This window comes from Rutidosis leptorrhynchoides, chromosome 5 (genome assembly GCF_046630445.1).
Source record: "Rutidosis leptorrhynchoides isolate AG116_Rl617_1_P2 chromosome 5, CSIRO_AGI_Rlap_v1, whole genome shotgun sequence".
NCBI lineage: Eukaryota > Viridiplantae > Streptophyta > Magnoliopsida > Asterales > Asteraceae > Rutidosis > Rutidosis leptorrhynchoides.
The window spans coordinates 31,445,725-31,465,632 of NC_092337.1; the positions used below are offsets into that span (position 1 = coordinate 31,445,725).

The 19,908-nt window shown below is 30.5% G+C and overlaps 1 long non-coding RNA gene across 4 annotated transcripts; it reads right to left on the bottom strand.

The window, feature by feature from the left end:
* Positions 1 to 13,422: 13,422 nt before the first annotated feature.
* LOC139847830 (uncharacterized) lies at positions 13,423 to 18,662 on the bottom strand. 4 transcript variants are annotated; one of them, XR_011759713.1, is made up of 6 exons: positions 18,317 to 18,662; positions 17,878 to 18,022; positions 17,267 to 17,323; positions 15,536 to 15,648; positions 15,019 to 15,123; positions 13,423 to 14,417 (listed from the first exon to the last, which is right to left on the bottom strand). It is a non-coding gene; the product is annotated as an uncharacterized lncRNA (long non-coding RNA). The 4 variants fall into 4 exon arrangements; XR_011759712.1 differs by lacking the exon at positions 17,878 to 18,022; XR_011759711.1 differs by lacking the exon at positions 17,878 to 18,022 and having other exon boundaries at positions 13,423 to 14,321; positions 17,267 to 17,336.
* Positions 18,663 to 19,908: the final 1,246 nt, after the last annotated feature.

A 19,908-nucleotide genomic window follows, 5' to 3' on the forward strand; every position in this document is an offset into this window, starting at 1 on the left:
ATTAGTTTTTATGAGAACCACTTCAATTTTTATTATACTTTTCAACAATCGTGCAATACACGGGCTCATGAACTAAATGTATTTATCTGCAACAAACTACACCTTTATATGTATTTATGCTATTGTTATATATTTGACATTTTCAAAAACATATATTTACAGTATTCGTGCAACGCACGGGCTCATAAAACTAGTTACATATATAGTGATATCTAAATTATTTTGTCAAATTTGTCACGCTTTGAAAAATAGAGATTACTTAATCATTAAGCTTTGATTAAATTTTCATTATTGTGGATATCTAATCACCCACATATGATTGCTGATTGTTTATTTTGTTGCTTACTTAAGACATGCTTAGTGAGAATTTTTTTGGTCAATAGTAAGATTGAAATTCATTTGTAAAATTACTATTTTGTCGAAAAAGTTTATAAAACAAGTTTAATTGGAGTTATTGTCACTAGTTATTGTCACATCTATAAAACCCAATATTGAGAATACCGGTTTGCGCCCAAAGTAACCTTAAATAATAATACTCGACGGGTTTTGACACCAAGCTTCAAAGTCCTTATGTACCATGCCCGATCAATTATTGAGCCGCGGAAAAGAAAGAGCCTTTAGACTCGCCAATAAATCCTCATTAAGAGTTGCTACTATTAAATGTAGATACTGAAAAATTATATGTAAAGTTTGCATGCTTATCTTATAAGTTATACGTGTCTATTATAATATATCATGGTTAATTCATAATATGGTTGCAAATCTTTCAACAACAAAAAAAAATATGGTTGCAAGCAAAATGTATGTGTAATGGTAAATGCATTTTAATAATAAATGTGTTTGCAAATATCTATATGTATGTATTTATATATGTATTTCGGGTGATAATAGATATATCTGTAAATGAAACTTTTCATCTATATCCATATCAATATCCATTTTCATTTGGGTTCATCTATATTCGTATTCATATATATCATGAATCGGTAGATCGGATGGATATTCGCTGGGTCGGGTGACCATTGTCATCCCTAGTTTCTTGTAAACATTGTCACTATATGTAACAACCCTGCTTTTTCCGTCACTTCTGTTAACTGTCCGTTAGTTGATTTAACGGTGATTATTTGACTTTTTATGTGTTTAAGTGTATTAAATGCATACGTGATCTTTGGAGGGTTATTTGAATTAATATGGGTTAATATTAATCGATAAATAAATTTCATATAAAGAAATACAATAAAAACGTTACGGTTTGAATAATTGCAAAAACTGTTTTTCGAGCAACGAAACGCTCGGGTTTATTTTAATAATTATTTTTATAATTATTAACTTTTCAAAAATATTTAATTTATTGGGTTTTTAATAAATTAAACGTTTGATTGCGTTTTAACGATCGGTTTAGCTTTCCGGGCCTTCAGTACGTTTAAACGGCACTTGAAACGAACCACGAACACACGCTTTTGCAAAACACGAGCCCGAGAGACACACTCTTGGGCCATTCGACCGAAATCCAACCCCCAACCCCATTTATTTTATTTGATTGGGCTACATGTGTTAAGTAGTCCATTATATGTCCAATTAGGCCCTAGTATTTAAGACTAACGTAAACCTAAAACTAGTAAACCTTCCCATTTGTTTTCTTCCAGTCGACATCTCCCTGCTCCTCCTCCCTCTTCTGCGTCGACATCACCTCCACCACCACACCAACATCTACTAAAAATTTGTCACGACCCGGAAAATTTCGACTAATTTTAAATCAAACTCTTGATACGATTTTATATTTTGACACGATAAGAAAAGTCTGTTAGGTTGAGTCTCAAAAATTTTGAACTGTTTCATATATTCAATTACCCTTCGACTGTTCCCGACGATTCACGAACAATTATTTGTAAATAAATATGTATATATATAGGTATATCAATAATAATTAGAGATATTAAATAAGTATTATATGATTTGATGTTTTGAATTAATAATTAAATTGTTAGTTAAAATATATTTATGTAAATATAATGTAATTCGAAAATAGATGGTTTTGAATTCATTTAGGAAACAATAATAACACTTGTTTATCATTCAAATGGTTATTTAAACAAACTTATATGATTTTAAAATAAATGGTGATCCGAAAATGAGTTCTATAAATTATAGACTTAATAAAAATGTATTTAGGAGCTGTTTGTTAAATTTTAGAACTTTTTATATTTTACCGAGAATTGAGAGAGACAGTTGATGTAATTTTTATGTAATAAATTAATGATCAAATTTTATACCATAATGACCAAAATAAATAAAGACATTTAATTTAAAAATATGGGATTTTTCTGAGGACTTTTTATCCACCACTGACCTACAACTGACATATTTAATAGTGTCGGTAACTAACATACAAATAACTGATGGCTAAACTATGGTATACTGTGCATCTGTGATTCAAGTTGCATTGTTATATTATATTATAATAATTATAATTATATATTATAGAATTCTATTACTTTATATATATATATATATATATATATATATATATATATATATATATATATATATATATATATATATATATATATATATATATATATATATGAGATATCATACATACACATGTGATACAATAATCAAACATCAAGTCTCCTTCTTGTTGGTTTCGGCAGCCTCACAACAGTGAGCCACCATCCTAACCGGCGGCCATCACCACCCTTCATCACCATTGGCTCACCCTTATAGTCACCACCACCGTACACCATCAACCATGACCACCTTCTCCATAAAATACCCACCATCGCCACTCCACACCCATCACCTCACTTCCCTCATCCTTCACCACCTGCGTAATAAATTCTTCCTGTTTTTGCTTGTCTTGTCGAGCTCCACAATCGACCACCACCTTAAGAACAACCACCGAGAACCACTCAAACTTGCTGCCATATTCTTGTTTACAATCGAATTACAAAAACCCACCATCTCACACCAACAAAATCATCACCTCTACTGCATCTTATATCCGTTTTTCGGTTGAGATCAAGACCCATATTGTGTTTGCAACCACCATCATCCTCTTTATTTATTTTTCCCTTCCGTTTTCTGTTTTGAGTATAACCGAACACCACCACGAGCAACCATCCAACACCCACTCGTTTACTGTTTTCCATACCATCAATCCCCAACCAAATCCATCACACCACCTGTTGCATTATATATTCTTTTCGTTTCAATGAAACCCCAACGGAAACCATCATTTTCCATCACCACAATCACTAAACTTCTGCAATACTCTACTCGATTTAGTGCAGCAAATAAGCCACTGTTAACTGCTATTCGGGCAGTCCCAAGACCACCTACAACCTCCACCACCATAACCGCCGTCATCAAGAACCGTCAACAACCCACCACCTCCTAACACCATCACATCGTATTTAACTACTGTTGCCGGATTCTTTCTATGCAACCACCATGATCACCATAAAAGGCTGCTGTTAATTGCTTACGTTTTCTATTTTCTGCCGGACACAACACCACCGTAAAGCCACCACTGTATGCTGCTGCTACGTTTTTGTTTCATTTGAAACTGCTGTGTTTTTTTAATTCTATTACAATATCGGCTTGAAGATGATGATATGTGATGTTGGTGATGGCGATATAGATGATGATATGATGATCTATTATGTTCATGATGATGAAGAGAATATTGATGATGATGTCGTGATAAATGATGATGATTGATGATGATGGAATTATGATCATGATTAAACGAAAATAATGGGGGATCGAGCTGTTTATTCTTTTCCTGCAACCCCACACATTTTGTTTTTGATTAGGTATAAAATTATCATTTTATTTGGAATTAATATATATCTATATTATTATTATTATGATATTATTACAAATAAAATCGAAAGGTTATAAAGATATGTTTGTAATATATATCAGAAAATCAAGACAGCCTAGTTGGCTTGGAAGAGTGTTGTTAAACGAATGGTCTTGAGTTCGAACCAAGGCTCCTGCAAAACAATTGTTCTTTTATTTTTTTTTTATACCAAAAACCAACAAGTTGAATACAATGGGCCTGTTGGGCCGCAGACTACCAGAGTTATGTTGGGTCGAAGAACTGTTGGGCCGGGTGGTAAAATATTGTTGGGTCGAGAGGTTTGATTATGAGGATGGAAGGAGATAGGCGATGGTTATATGTTAAATAAATATAAATACGATATTAATCAAGAAAGCACATATGGAGTAATGGTTAAGAAGTGTTAGCGGGTTAGCGAGAGGTCGTGGGTTCGAGCTTAGTCTAAGGAATTTTATTTTTAGAAAAAGCTTGAAGGTAGTTTACTCATTTTAATTATTTTAATTATTATTAATATTACAATTATTATTATTATTATTATTATTATTATTATTATTATTATTATTATTATTATTATTATCATCATCATTATTGATATTATTATTATAATTATGATTACATAACTAAAATATAGAAAGATGACTAAAATATACTATATAAGATGATTATGAAATGATAAATTTAAGTATTATGATTTAGATAAATTATTATTATTATTATTATTATTATTATTATTATTATTATTATTATTATTATTATTATTATTATTATTATTATCATTAAAATGAGTATTAGGATTATCATTACAATTATTATTACTATAAATATTATTATTAGTATTAGTATTATCATTAAAATTATCATTTTTAAAATTATTATTATTAACAAAAGTATTTTTATTAAAATTATCAAATTCATTATTATTATAAGTATTATCATTTTTGTTATCCTTATCAACATTATTATTGTTATTGTTGTTGTTGTTATTATTATTATTATTATTATTATTATTATTATTATTATTATTATTATTATTATTATTATTATCATTATTAAAGTTTTCATTTTATTAAGATTATCATTATTATTAAAACTATCATACTTATTAAAATCACTATTATTATTACTATTATTATTTTTATTACTACAACAAATATTATTTATATAAATATATTTATTACACATCTATACTAATATTACATACTTTTATAGTCTTAAACAAAATGTTACTCTTATATAACAAAAAAATAAAATAAAATTAAGTGTTACACAAAATATAAAAATACTGTACATTACAGAATATTCTAAACATTAATATGTAAGAATTATAATAAATAATATATGAATTATTAATATAATAAGTATATTAATATTAATACATAAACTTGTTTGAATATTATTACATGTTTTAATATATGTAACTGATATAGGTTCGTGAATCCGAGGCCAACCCTGCATTGTTCAGTTCCGTCGTATGAATATTTTCACTACAAAATATCGTATCGTGAGTTTCATTTGCTCCCTTTTTAATTGCTTTTGCAATATATATTTTTTGGGGACTGAGAATACATGCGCTGCTTTTATGTTTGACGAAATAGACATAAGTACCTAAAATATATTCTACGTTGAGTTGTACCACCTTGCATATCTTCCCTAATAGCTTGGTAACTAATATTTACATGTTGTAAGAACATGTAAGCGCGAATCCTATTGATAGATCTATCGGGTTTGACCACCCCAACCGGGCTAGTCGCTCTAGTATCGTAAACGGTTGCATAGTACTTCGTTTTTACTACACTTGGTACAGTGTAGGGAGATTTCATAATAAAGGGAATATTTCACATTAATTGTTAAGTATGGTTACCGAAGCGCTCAACAACTTATATAATACTTTTATACACTTGCGAGTGTACATATATTTATAAATGGAAATCTTGTGATCTATTAAAATATTGAAATGATTGTTATGATAAATCTATGAACTCACCAACCTTTTGGTTGACACTTTTAAGCATGTTTATTCTCAGGTATGAAAGAAATCTTTCGCTGTGCATTTTGCTCATTTTAAAGATATTACTTGGAGTTATTCATGGCATATTTAGGTCAGTACCTCGCAATGGAACCAGATGTTGATGAATTCGTCCAGATGGATTAGGACGGGTCATCACAGGTGGTATCAGAGCTGGTTTAATTCCGTTTATGAGCGGGTTAATCTTAGAGGGGGTTCTCACAGTGTTACCTGTGATGAACCATTGGCTCTTACTCCTCGCGGTCCCTGTTAGCGTTGGTTGTACGTTGCCGAGAGGCGGGCCATAAAATTAGTGTCTGAGGTATGCTCAGTGGTCACCAGGCGGTTAGCTGGGAAGGCACTGAGTGGGATGCGTCCCCACTGATCACAGGTGGTATCAGAACGGTGGTCGTAGCGAACCAGGTCTTGCATTAGTGTGTCTAACTGGTAGTTGTTAGGATGCATTTATGAGTCTGGACTTCGACTTAGTAGTTGTTAGGATACATTAATAAGTCTGGACTTGAACCTGGTCTGCATGTCAAAAGTTTGCTTACCGTTCTTTGTCGAAGAATATCTATCTATCATTTTCAGTCTCGATACGTCTTATTGCAATTATTGCATAGATGGTGTACAGACAAATTCATATCCCATCAGATTAAACCTTGTCTGATACGTCTCCTTAATTCCCTCCATAATCTACGGGATCTTCTGTATTATATAAGTATTCTATGTAATTAGAATATCATCCGATATCCGAAAATTATTTCATATCGAAAACACTTTATCTAACCGTACAAGACAGAACTCGCAACTAGTCCAAATCCCTTATATTCCGACAGCTATTCCGATATGGATTTTCACTCGAGCTCCGAAAGCAGTGTAACCGAATGGATCAACCAATCAGCCATCATCAATTTTGGATGAATTGGGGATGGGTTCGTAGCCTACTTACCCATTGAAGACAAGAAGAAGGCGATCCCTTCCATCCACCACATTCCCCTCTTGGCGAAGAAACTGAAGTACTTACCGGAGAACCTGTTCGTAATACCATTTTCTCTCTCATTTCTAGAGTATCTAGTCACGATTATATAATATCTCAAATTCTAGATCTTATTCATCCGCTCGTCCGAACCGCCAATCATCCCGGGGTCATAGAAGAAGTCAACGAGATTTGCGCTCGAGTAGTGGCTTTGGAGAATATGGTTCAAAACTTACAAGCACCAGCAGCATCACCGACACCAACAGTACCACCAACATCAGTGCTGACAGCACCAATACCACTAACAACAACATCAACATCACACGCCCCAACATCACAATCTATACCTCGATCATAATCTTCGCTCTACATATCGTTCTACATCTTGTTTTACATCGATTATATTCGTTCTACATATCGTTCTACGTATCGTTCTACATCAAAGATTCTTTTGTACAAACTGTTAATGGTGAAAATATTTTAACGGGTAGGTAATACCCGAGGAATATTTAGATTTCACATTAATAAGTTACACTGTACATTCTTCAAATCTGATTCAACAGTTATTTACTATCCTACTTACATCTACAGAGATACGAATCCGTTCACCGCAGAATAACCATTTTCATTCAATTTCATATTTGCATTTTGACCTATCAGAATCCAACAAGTGGCATAATGAAGAAAACATCGGACAAAATAAAATTTGTTAGAAACAAACAAATTAACTATGAGAAATTTTGTTAAGAAACCACGATTACAAAATCCTAGCTAACTGTTCCTAGCTAACTGTTAATTCCTCATTACATTTTATTTATCGCAATTTATTTATTGCAATTTTGATTCTCGCAATTTTATTTATCGTCATTTAATTTCTGTTATTTATTTTACACACTTTAAATATCGTCAGATAAATCGGGACACATATACAATGTTTTGACATATCATATCGACGTCATCTATATATATTATTTGGAATAACCATAGACACTCTATATGCGGTAATGATCGAGTTAGCTATACAGGATTGAGGTTGATTCTAAAATAATATATATACTTTGAGTTGTGTCTGAGACATGTATACAATGGGTCACGATACGTATTAATTAATTCGAATATTATATATTAAACTACATATGAATTATTGAATTACTAACAGTGGACTACTAACATTGGACAATTAAAATGAATTAAAATATTGATTATAACTTATGAAACTAAATATTTCTTTAAGTTTGCCACTTGATTTCATCTTAAACCTAATTTGTATCTTGACAATTACAATCTGCGTTCAAACCTTTCATGATTCTTGAAAACCCTCGGTTTGATAACCAATGATCCAGATCCATTAACTTTGAAAATGCTGACGAAGCAGCATGTTGTAGATGGTCTTAATGGCCAAAAGTTGATGATAAAGAATAGAACGCTCGATAGAAAAATTTGGTACTGAAAAATGGATTGAGCAAACCATGAAGGAGATCAAGGACAAATACAAGGATCAAACTCTATATTCAAAGAACCCAGATAATTCTGAATCTGATGAAATCTTTAGAGAATATCTTGCTTCGAACTCATGTTAAAATCTTGTGAAAAATTTTTCTTCATCAACTTTCGAACTTAGAAATTTCAAAGTATCATCATAAATATCCTCGATATTTCTGAGGATATTTTCATAAGTATTCTTGTCCGAAATTATATACCTTTTCGTGCTTTCTGTATTTCATGGGAAACTTCTGTAAAATCTAAGTATAATTACGAATGAATTCTGGAAAAGTGTTAAGAATTTGAGCATGAGTTAGTATAATATAACGACACTTGACCAACGTGATTATATTACAGTAAGTCATGATGAAAGTTCTAATGAAACATGATGATTCACATACTATACCGTCATCATGTGCCATATTACATAACTCTTTCATTCTGCTTAACTTCTGAACATATCAAAAAAAAATATTCTTGATAGTTCTATCCTCAGTGATTCTGGTATTTTGACAAATCAAATCGTGCTATTACGTTCAATCTTGTTTAGAACATTAAGTTCATTCGAAACTCCATACTTAAGAATTCTGGACCATTACTCACTTTACTAGAGGTCGAGAAGAAAATAAAAAGGCAAAGAGCTCCAAAATATAAGAGAAAATATAAAGCCCAATAACAACACGGAGGTTACAAACCGTTGATATTAATACGAATAGCAATATAAAGACACGGTAGAATTAAGAATAGTATCACCCCAAGGTAATAGTAGAAGTAAACAGATTCTTCTGGTGGAAGATTAAGAAGAAGGATGACATAAATGATAATTAGGAAAATATCAAGGATTAGAACTGGATGAAGTATTTTCACAATCTTTTAGAAGTAAGAATTAAGAAAGAAAGTATAGGAGTGATGAAAATAATGGAACGGAAGGGTTTAATTTATAATGAAAATATCAGACGTAGCAATCAAGACAGATGACCACATTTAATTAAAAAGATCCTAATTTCCTTAAATTCCGAAGACTCAGATCTTATTTAGATTTCGAAGATTTCCTTAATCCCTTGAATTCCGAAAATTCAATCAAGACAACGTCAAAAGATTAGAAGCACCTTATTTTCTAAATTCAACAGTGATTACGTCAAAAGTAAGACGAATCTTTATCCTTCACATTTCACTCTTTTGTGATAGCTTCACTCGTACTCTTCGAGTAATCGAATTGTCTTATTCATATTACTCTATGGTAATAAAACTCTATTTATCAACTCATATTCGTCATGAAAATATTCTTATTATTAGCCATGACGACCTCGATCAAATTTCGGAACGAAATTTCTTTAACGGGTAGGTACTGTCACGACCCGGAAAATTTCGACTAATTTAAAATCAAACTCTTGATATGATTTTATATTTTGACACGATAGGAAAAGTCTGTTAGGTTGAGTCTCAAAATTTTTGAACTATTTCATATATTCAATTACCCTTCGACTGTTCCCGACGATTCACGAACAATTATTTGTAAATAAATATGTATGTATGTATATATATATATATATATATATATATATATATATATATATATATATATATATATATATAGGTATATCAATAATAATTAGAGATATTAAATAAGTATTATATGATTTGATGTTTTGAATTAATAATTAAATTGTTAGTTAAAATACATTTATGTAAATATAATGTAATTCGAAAATAGATGGTTTTGAATTCATTTAGGAAACAATAATAACACTTGTTTATCATTCAAATGGTTATTTAAACAAATTTATATGATTTTAAAATAAACGGTGATTCGAAAATGAGTTCTATAAATTATAGACTTAATAAAAATGTATTTAGGAGCTGTTTATTAAATTTTAGAACTTTTTATATTTTACCCAGAATTGAGAGGGACAGTTGATGTAATTTTTATGTAATAAATTAATGATCAAAATTTATACCATAATGACTAAAATAAATAAAGACATTTAATTTAAAAATATGGAATTTTTCTGAGGACTTTTTATCCACCACTGACCTACAATGGACCACGATATAATACTCATATTTAATAGTGTCGGTAACTAACATACAAATAACTGATGGCTAAACTATGTTATACTGTGCATCTGTGATTCAAGTTGCATTGTTATATTATATTATAATAATTATAATTATATATTATAGAATTCTATTACTTTATATATATATATATATATATATATATGAGATATCATACATACACATGTGATACAATAATCAAACACCAACTCTCCTTCTTGTTGGTTTCGGCAGCCTCACAACAGTGAGCCACCATCCTAACCGGCGGCCATCACCACCCTTCATCACTATCGGCTCACCCTTATAGTCACCACCACCTTACACCATCAACCATGACCACCTTCTCCATAAAACACCCACCATCACCACTCCACACCCGTCACCTCACTTCCCTCATCCTTCACCACCTGCGTAATAAATTCTTCCTATTTTTGCTTGTCTTGTCGAGCTCCACAATCGACCACCACCTTAAGAACAACCACCGAGAACCACTCAAACTTACTGCCATATTCTTGCTTACAATCGAATGACAAAAACCCACCATCTCATACCAACAAAATCATCACCTCTACTGCATCTTATATCCATTTTCCTATTGAGATCACGACCCATATTGTGTTTGCAACCACCATCATCCTCTTTATTTATTTTTCCCTTCCGTTTTCTGTTTGAGTATAACCGAACACCACCACGAGCAACCATCCAACACCCACTCGTTTACTGTTTTCCATACCATCAATCCCCAACCAAATCCATCACACCACCTGTTGCATTATATATTCTTTTCGTTTCAATGAAACCCCAACGAAAACCATCATTTTCCATCACCAAAATAACTAAACTTCTGCAATACTCTACTCGATTTAGTGCAGCAAATAAGCCACTGTTAACTGCTATTTGGGCAGTCCCAAGACCACCTACAACATCCACCACCATAACTGCCGTGATCAAGAACCGTCAACAACCCACCACCTCCTAACACCATCACATCGTATTTAACTACTGCTGCCGAATTCTTTCTATGCAACCACCATGATCACCATAAAAGGCTGCTGTTAATTGCTTACGTTTTCTGTTTTCTGCTGGAGACAACACCACTGTAAAGCCACCACCGTATGATGCTGCTACGTTTTTGTTTCATTTGAAACTGCTGTGTTTTTTTAATTCTATTACAATATCGGCTTGAAGATGATGATATGTGATGTTGGTGATGGCGATATAGATGACGATATGATGATCTATTATGTTCATGATGATGAAGAGAAGATTGATGATGATGTCGTGATAAATGATGATGATTGATGATGATGGAATTATGATCATGATTAAACGAAAATAATGGGGGATCGAGCTGTTTATTCTTTTCCTGCAACCCCACACGTTTTGTTTTTGATTAGGTATAAAATTATCATTTTATTTGGAATTAATATATATCTATATTATTATTATGATATTATTACAAATAAAATCGAAAGGTTATAAAGATATGTTTGTAATATATATCAGAAAAGCAAGACAGCCTAGTTGGCTTGAAAGAGTGTTGTTAAACGAATGGTCTTGAGTTTGAACACGAATGGTCTTGAGTTTGAACCAAGGCTCCTGTAAAACAATTGTTCTTTTGTTTTTTTTTACCAAAAACCAACAAGTTGAATACAATGGGCCTGTTGGGCCGCAGACTACCAGAGTTATGTTGGGTCGAAGAACTGTTGGGCCGGGTGGTAAAATATTGTTGGGCCGAGAGGTTTGATTATGAGGATGGAAGGAGATAGGCGATGGTTATATGTTAAATAAATATAAATACTATATTAATCAAGAAAGCACATATGGAGTAATGGATAAGAAGTGTTAGCGGGTTAGCGAGAGGTCGTGGGTTCGAGCCTAGTCTAAGGCATTTTATTTTTAGAAAAAGCTTGAAGGTAGTTTACTCATTTTAATTATTTTTATTATTATTAATATTACAATTATTATTATTATCATTATTGATATTATTATTATAATTATGATTACATAACTAAAATATAGAAAGATGACTAAAATATACTATATAAGATGATTATGAAATGATAAATTTAAGTATTATGATTTAGATAAAATAATAATATTATTATTATTATTATTATTATTATTATTATTATTATTATTATTATTATTATTATTATTATTATTACTACTAGCTTAAGACCCGCGAATTCGCGAGATTTTTTTAAGAGTCAAATCAAATTTTTATTTGTCCCATTAATATAATGTTATATAGTACTATATGTTAGGTTGATTAGAAAGTAAAACAATATTATAAGTAATGGTTTACCGACATTGCAAAAATCAAATAGCACAAAGTTGAAAACCATAATATTGAAAAAAAGCGAGACTTTTTAGTTAAATTTTTGATCGAGTTACCCACAGGTTTACTCAATGATTCTAATCTCTTAACATGTTGATGAATTGTATAAATAGCGAAATATGTTTGCTTTATTAGGAGTATACTTTGGATCTCCTTCGAGGTAAAAACGCGTAATCTATTTGTCTATAACAAATTAAAATAAATGACATTATAACATTTTATGAAATAAATAATTCAGATGTGTACATTATTAAATAAAGTTGAAAGATGTAATATGAATGACGAAACAAAATATATTATACAATCACTTGATCTAAAAAGTTTTTCATAGCAGATAACCTGTCAGTTTGCCAACACCTCAACTCGTTAATACCATGTTCTAGATTATTAATGTCTCGTGATAATCAAGACTACCAAGAAACATCGTGTGTGAGACCAAACTGACAATACATTAGATTATGCAACATTGAGTAGTTTGTCATTTATGGGTCGAATTGTGCAAAAAATACTCAGAAATTTCCTATACGTATCAGTCAACTTACATGTCCAACCCATGAAATGCTTAATGATTCCTACTAAATTTTTTATCAGTTAACTTACATGTCAAAATGCAAATAATGAATCACAAAATAAAGGAAGTATAGATAAACACATAAGATTGAAAAAAGACAAATGCAGAGTATAACACATTTGATATAGTTTCAACGACACCATATTACCATACAAGTACAAAGCTGTTGATTATTAGTGCTCACGTAAAATTTACTTGTTTGATAAAATTTGTAAACATCTAGTGGATGTTATAAATTACCGAGCAAGTATTTGAAGCTATTAGTTAGATTATTCTAAATATCGAGTAATGCGATGCTAACTTTATGTGGACCTTGAACTTTTTAGTGATGTCCCGAACCCACATGGTTGTTCCCTCACTTACACCTTTGCCTTCTATAACATCATCTTCAACAATGTTATGAATGATAGCTTGAAGGTTGTTCCCTACTTGCATTACCAAGAAGAGGTTTTAAGTAATTATATCCATCTTTAACGACATTCAACCAATGATATTCACCAAGTCATTTGAATTACACTACCTATTTTTGACATCTTCCAAATTCATGTTTCATAGTCAAACCTTTTACCCCTCATGTCTTTCGAATTGCCAGGTATAGTATAAGCCCAGTTCACTTAGAACCTCGTGATTTTTGAGTTGGCTAGGGTCGTGCATCACTTTATCTTATTTCCTCATTTATCTTGTCATAAAGCCCTAACATTTCATCTGATCTCGAGCAGCAAAAGCAAACAAATAGCAATAATATCACCCGGAGGTGACAATTTTGACCCACTGGTTTATAGACATGAACTAACTGATCACTCATTGGATTATCCCAAATGGCTCAAATCAAATCAGAGACTAACCTTTGGAAGTTGTGGTGAACAATCCAACCGATATCAATTTATCGTCAACGCCCATATTTTTTGTTTGTCCACTCCAATATCAGATCTTCAACCGAGCCAACTATAACCAAAGAAATATCAGCACATCTTTTTTTCTGAAATATTGTCTGTGAACGACGCTCTTACTTGTTGATCTATCAGCGAATTCCAATCACTATCAAATATAATCACAATATCAGTCGTGTGTAAATTGAGACCAATATCTCTTGCACATATTTTTGAAAGAAACATGTGTTGCAATGATGGCAACCTACATTATATTGAAGAAATAATCATTGAATAAATAGCCATAGGGTAATGAGTGATTTATCAATGATATCATGTCTCATCAAACCTTTCAAGCTCCTAAGACCTTTCATCCGAAACTCGAGTCCATGTCACAATAAGGTCAATGTTATATAAAATAAGTAAAGATGGTAAAATGGCCATGTTGACTATATTCAACGTTTGTTGTCCGGCGATGAAAAATAGTTATATCATCAAAAGTTAATATCATGAAGGCCACAACATGTATTATAATATTTGAAATTTCAATATTCCGCTTTTCATATACATATACTTTAAGATTGCTACATCGACTTCGTTCAATCATATTTTTGTTAGTGTACAGAAAATTATAAATTTTAGTTTATAAATATGTATATGTCTATAGTTATATATTGGTCACATATATAGTTTGATGCAACAGTAAAATCATAGGATCTTGTTATAAACGTGTATCATATAATAACCACAGATATTACGTCAAACAAAACAGACAACCTTAGTTGATGCACCCTCGTAATCTTTGAAAGTCAAAGTCAAACAAACCCATATTCAAAAAGTTAAAATACAACAAAAAAGTAACAAACCTCAGTTGCAGCACCCTCATCATCTTTGTAAGCCAACATTTCCAAAATTCCATGTATAAAGTATAAATGTTGAATCCATTTTTTAGCAGGCTTCACCAAGTGATCCTAGAGGCATATCAAACCCACCTTTTAGCATACCCATTAACACTTGTGATGATATATACATCAAATTTGACTGAACATCAAAAACACTACCTTCAACTGATCTTACATATACACAAAAAGTTTCACACAATAACCTATGCGAACAAAATGGGCCAAGTAGATTAATTATCGCTTTCTGCCACTCGCTCTTAAAAAGTTAGATATCGCTTTTAACAAATAATGTTTTCTTGATTTGCATCTTTTTATGATGAATAACGATCATCTTCAAGTCAATTTGGACAACAAAGTACTGTGCAATTTACTTCGCACACAATTTGGGCTACAAAGGCGACTATTTAGAAACAAAATGCATGAATCGATAATAACATAACATAACTGATTAAATAGCAAGTGAAAATAAACCGAACATTACCTGATTTGATAGACGTTAGGGTTAAACTTTAAACCATATTCTTGAAGCATTCGTCGTCGTCTGATTACTGTTTATGCGAATTTGCAAGAATCCACATGATCATATTATATACACTGAGAATGAGAATAATAGATACAAACAAATATAAATGATCAACATGAGATCAAACATAGAAATATATCAACGTATACTCCAAATAGTGCAGTACCCACAAAATCATTGTTCTTAACTCATAAAAAGATTAACATCTACACACAAAAGTGAATAAAAAAACTCAGGTAAATGAATCATAACTGAGTGTATTAATGTCACCAAGTGAATGTATTAATGTCGTCGGGTAATTGGACTTGAAATCAAAACGTCTAGCCATTATCATCCTAGAAACTCTCAACTCAGAATAAAGAAACTATAAACAACTATGATCTAATGTTTATATGCCCATACAGAAAGTAGTCAACACTTATCTGATCGAGAAAATGTTTAGAGTCAACCTTTGATCCTTTTCAATCAGTGAAAATGGATTCATAGGGTTCAAACCGATTTTCACTTGATTGATCTCTCTACCATAAAAGCTATTTTTAAATGTATCAGCGTCTCTTGAGCCATGAAACCCACCATAGCGATCATTTTTCGAAAAAAATGTTAAGCAATGAGAAAACGTTAAGCCATCATTAGGCTGTTACTCTAACTGATGTGAATTCTTTCATATGTAGCTACGACAGGATTATTACCCATGAACCACCTAGGGATTCAACATAGCGTAAATTCATAGATTTTACAACAGGACCCCGTATGTTTTAGAATTTATGGTTCTTTTGAGGTAAATAACCACTAAAGCACCCGTCAAAAATAATTAGTCTCGAAAAATAATTCATGGCCCAACTGAATTTTAATCCTGGATTTCGCTACTGGACCAATCATTAGTTTGCATGATGTAGTACATATAATTATACACCAATTTAACACCATTAATATATATATATATATATATATATATATATATATATATATATATACATATATATATAAAAGTTCAAATGAGAACTAAATAAAAAGCAAGAACCATGAGAACTAAAATACATGAGGGTGAAAAAGTAAATTACATGTATATACTGGGTTTCCGTTTTTATATAGTCTAAAATTCAAATCATATCCGGCGGTTACAATATTAAATTTTAGGAATGCAGTTATGGAACATTAATGTCGCCTAACCCATTTCACAATCAACAAATTTCTAATTAGAAAAATCTTCACAATCAATTATTAAATTCGCCGTTGTTTATTTATTTCTAATTTTCTAACCTTCAAGATGAAGTGCATGAATTGCACAATGAAAATCTCCAAAATACCGTTGGAGATAATTAAAATTAATATGAGATAATTAAAATTAATATGAACACGTACATACTACATGTACAAAATATGAAGTTATCGAAACCGTTATATTGAAGTTATCCTGAATGCCCCGTCACTTTTTTGGATCCAGAAATACCCTTCACAGTTTTAATTTAATATTTTTTAATAAATAAATAATACATTTAATCTCAACCCTTTATTTAATCAATCTAACGGTTTAAATTGGTTCTCGAAGTTCTCACTTATTTCTTGGTTCTCATTTGAACCCTCCTATATATATATATATATATATATATATATATATATATATATATATATATATATATTAATATTAATAAAAAAAATGGTTTGTTTAAGAGCAATAAAAGTACATACCCAATTTCATTTATGAGTTTCTCATTTTATCAACAACTGTAGCTCTGTTTCTTCTGCCTGTATGAATAAACTGGAACATGGGTTAGGACTCATATATTAATAAATAATGGTTTGTTCACCAATTTTGCCATTGCATGTATAATGCAATAATTTTAATTCACAGAAAAAATGAATTATAAAGACTTGAATTAAGTTAACACAACAACAACAACAACAACAAAAAAATGATGGTTATGTATTATTGACCCTAAAGCTAACCCATTTTAACACATACCCACCTTGACCCGTTATAGTAGATGTGCACAGTTGTTAAAAAGTAAAGTTCAATAAATAAGTTAAAATATTCGTGTGCTAAAAATAGGTTTGGTAGATATCAATTAGCCATGTTCAAACTTTCTCGATGTACTTGATTTCTTTTCTAGCTCAAATCCATCTCAAGTGTGGTAAGATGCTAAAAAAATTCATAGAATAACACAGAATGAGCAATAAAACTTTTGACAATTTTCTTCGATTTATATCAAACTATAACGAATGGAAATCGCAACAAAGAGAGCATTCCAATAACTATTACTAAATGCCATAAACGTTTGAGATAGGAGTGCAGCACTTACATGAGTTTTTAGCACCCCAACTATCCATGTCAATCTAGAGTTACTTTGGCTTCATATTATTATTAAAACTTTATGTTTAGCTAGTTATTATGAGGCAGCACTGTAGGACATGTTCTCTAAAACCATTACCATGTAATGGAGTGTCCTAAGAATCAATTACTCACAAATGAGTTGCTCTGGATAATGATTTATCATTGGTGGATCAAATGGGTAAAGAGTCTCATCTGTGACTTTATTTTGACGTTTAAGAGACTCTTAACAAAACATATTTGTTAAACAAAGCGATTAAAAGACATATGAATCAAAACACATATGCAGTATCTCATTAAAATGAAAAGTACTGGTTAATCGTAATAATCCGGCTAGTTTATTTGATTGCATGAATCAGTATTGACCTAATAATCGATTGAAAACCCTTATTGAGATAAGATTAAGTTACCTAATTCAGTCGTTAATACTGTAATCATCTTGCTTCAGTCGATATTGTGGACGAATAATCATCTTGATTTTGTCGAGATCTTCGCCGGTTAAGTCATAAACTTTAGAATTGAGATTCATCATCTTCGTTATATCGATATTTTGGAAGAATTTTTTTAGGTTTAATTTTTCCATTCTGAGATTCTATCCCAGAACCCCTAACCGATTAATATAGTTGTTTAATTGAGATCAAAATCAAACCCATATCTTCTTCTTGTTTATTCACGTTATAGAATCGAGATTTAGGTGAAGGAAGATGTAATCTCGATTTTGTTTTAAGTCGTGGGTTCTTTGGGAGAAAATTAGGGTTTTTTTAATGTGAATGAACTAAATTTTGAAGAACCCTGTTTTCTATTTTTTATCCCGTGTTTTTTTTAATGTTGAGGGTATTTTAGTCTCATTGTTGTTAAACTTAGAGATGATGAGGTCATAATTTTTTTTAAGGGTTTAGATCTAATGGGAATTTATGAATAGATGGCTAAGATTAGAAGTTTGAGATTTAGATGATTTATTTTTGTGTTTATTATAATAGATAGTATAGATATAGATATAGATATAGATATAGATTATTATTATTATTATTATTATTATTATTATTATTATCATTAAAATCAGTATTAGGATTATCATTACTATTATTATTACTATTAATATTATTATTAGTATTATCATTAAAATTATCATTTTTAAAATTATTATTATTAACAAAAGTATTTTTATTAAAATTATCATTTTCATTATTATTATAAGTATTATCATTCTTGTTAGCATTATCAACATTATTATTGTTGTTGTTATTATTATTATTATTATTATTATTATTATTATTATTATTATTATTATAATTATTATTTTTATCATTATTAAAGTTTTCATTTTATTAAGATTATCATTATTATTAAAACTATCATACTTATTAAAATCACTATTATTATTACTATTATTATTTTTATTACTACAACAAATATTATTTATATAAATATATTTATTACACATCTATACTAATATTACATACTTTTATAGTCTTAAACAAAATGTTACTCTTGTATAACAAAAAAATAAAATAAAATTAAGTGTTACACAAAATATAAAAATACTGTACATTACAGAATATTCTAAACATTAATATGTAAGAATTATAATAAATAATATATGAATTATGAATTATTAATATAATAAGTATATTAATATTAATACATAAACTTGTTTGAATATTATTACATGTTTTAATATATGTAACTGATATAGGTTCGTGAATCCGAGGTCAACCCTGCATTGTTCAGTTCCGTCGTATGAATATTTTCACTACAAAATATCGTATCGTGAGTTTCATTTGCTCCATTTTTAATTGCTTTTGCAATATATATTTTTTGAGGACTGAGAATACATGCGCTGCTTTTATGTTTGACGAAATAGACATAAGTACTTAAAATATATTCTACGTTGAGTTGTACCACCTTGCATATTTTCCCTAATAGCTTGGTAACTAATATTTACATGTTGTAAGAACATGTAAGCGCGAATCCTATTGATAGATCTATCGGGTTTGACCAC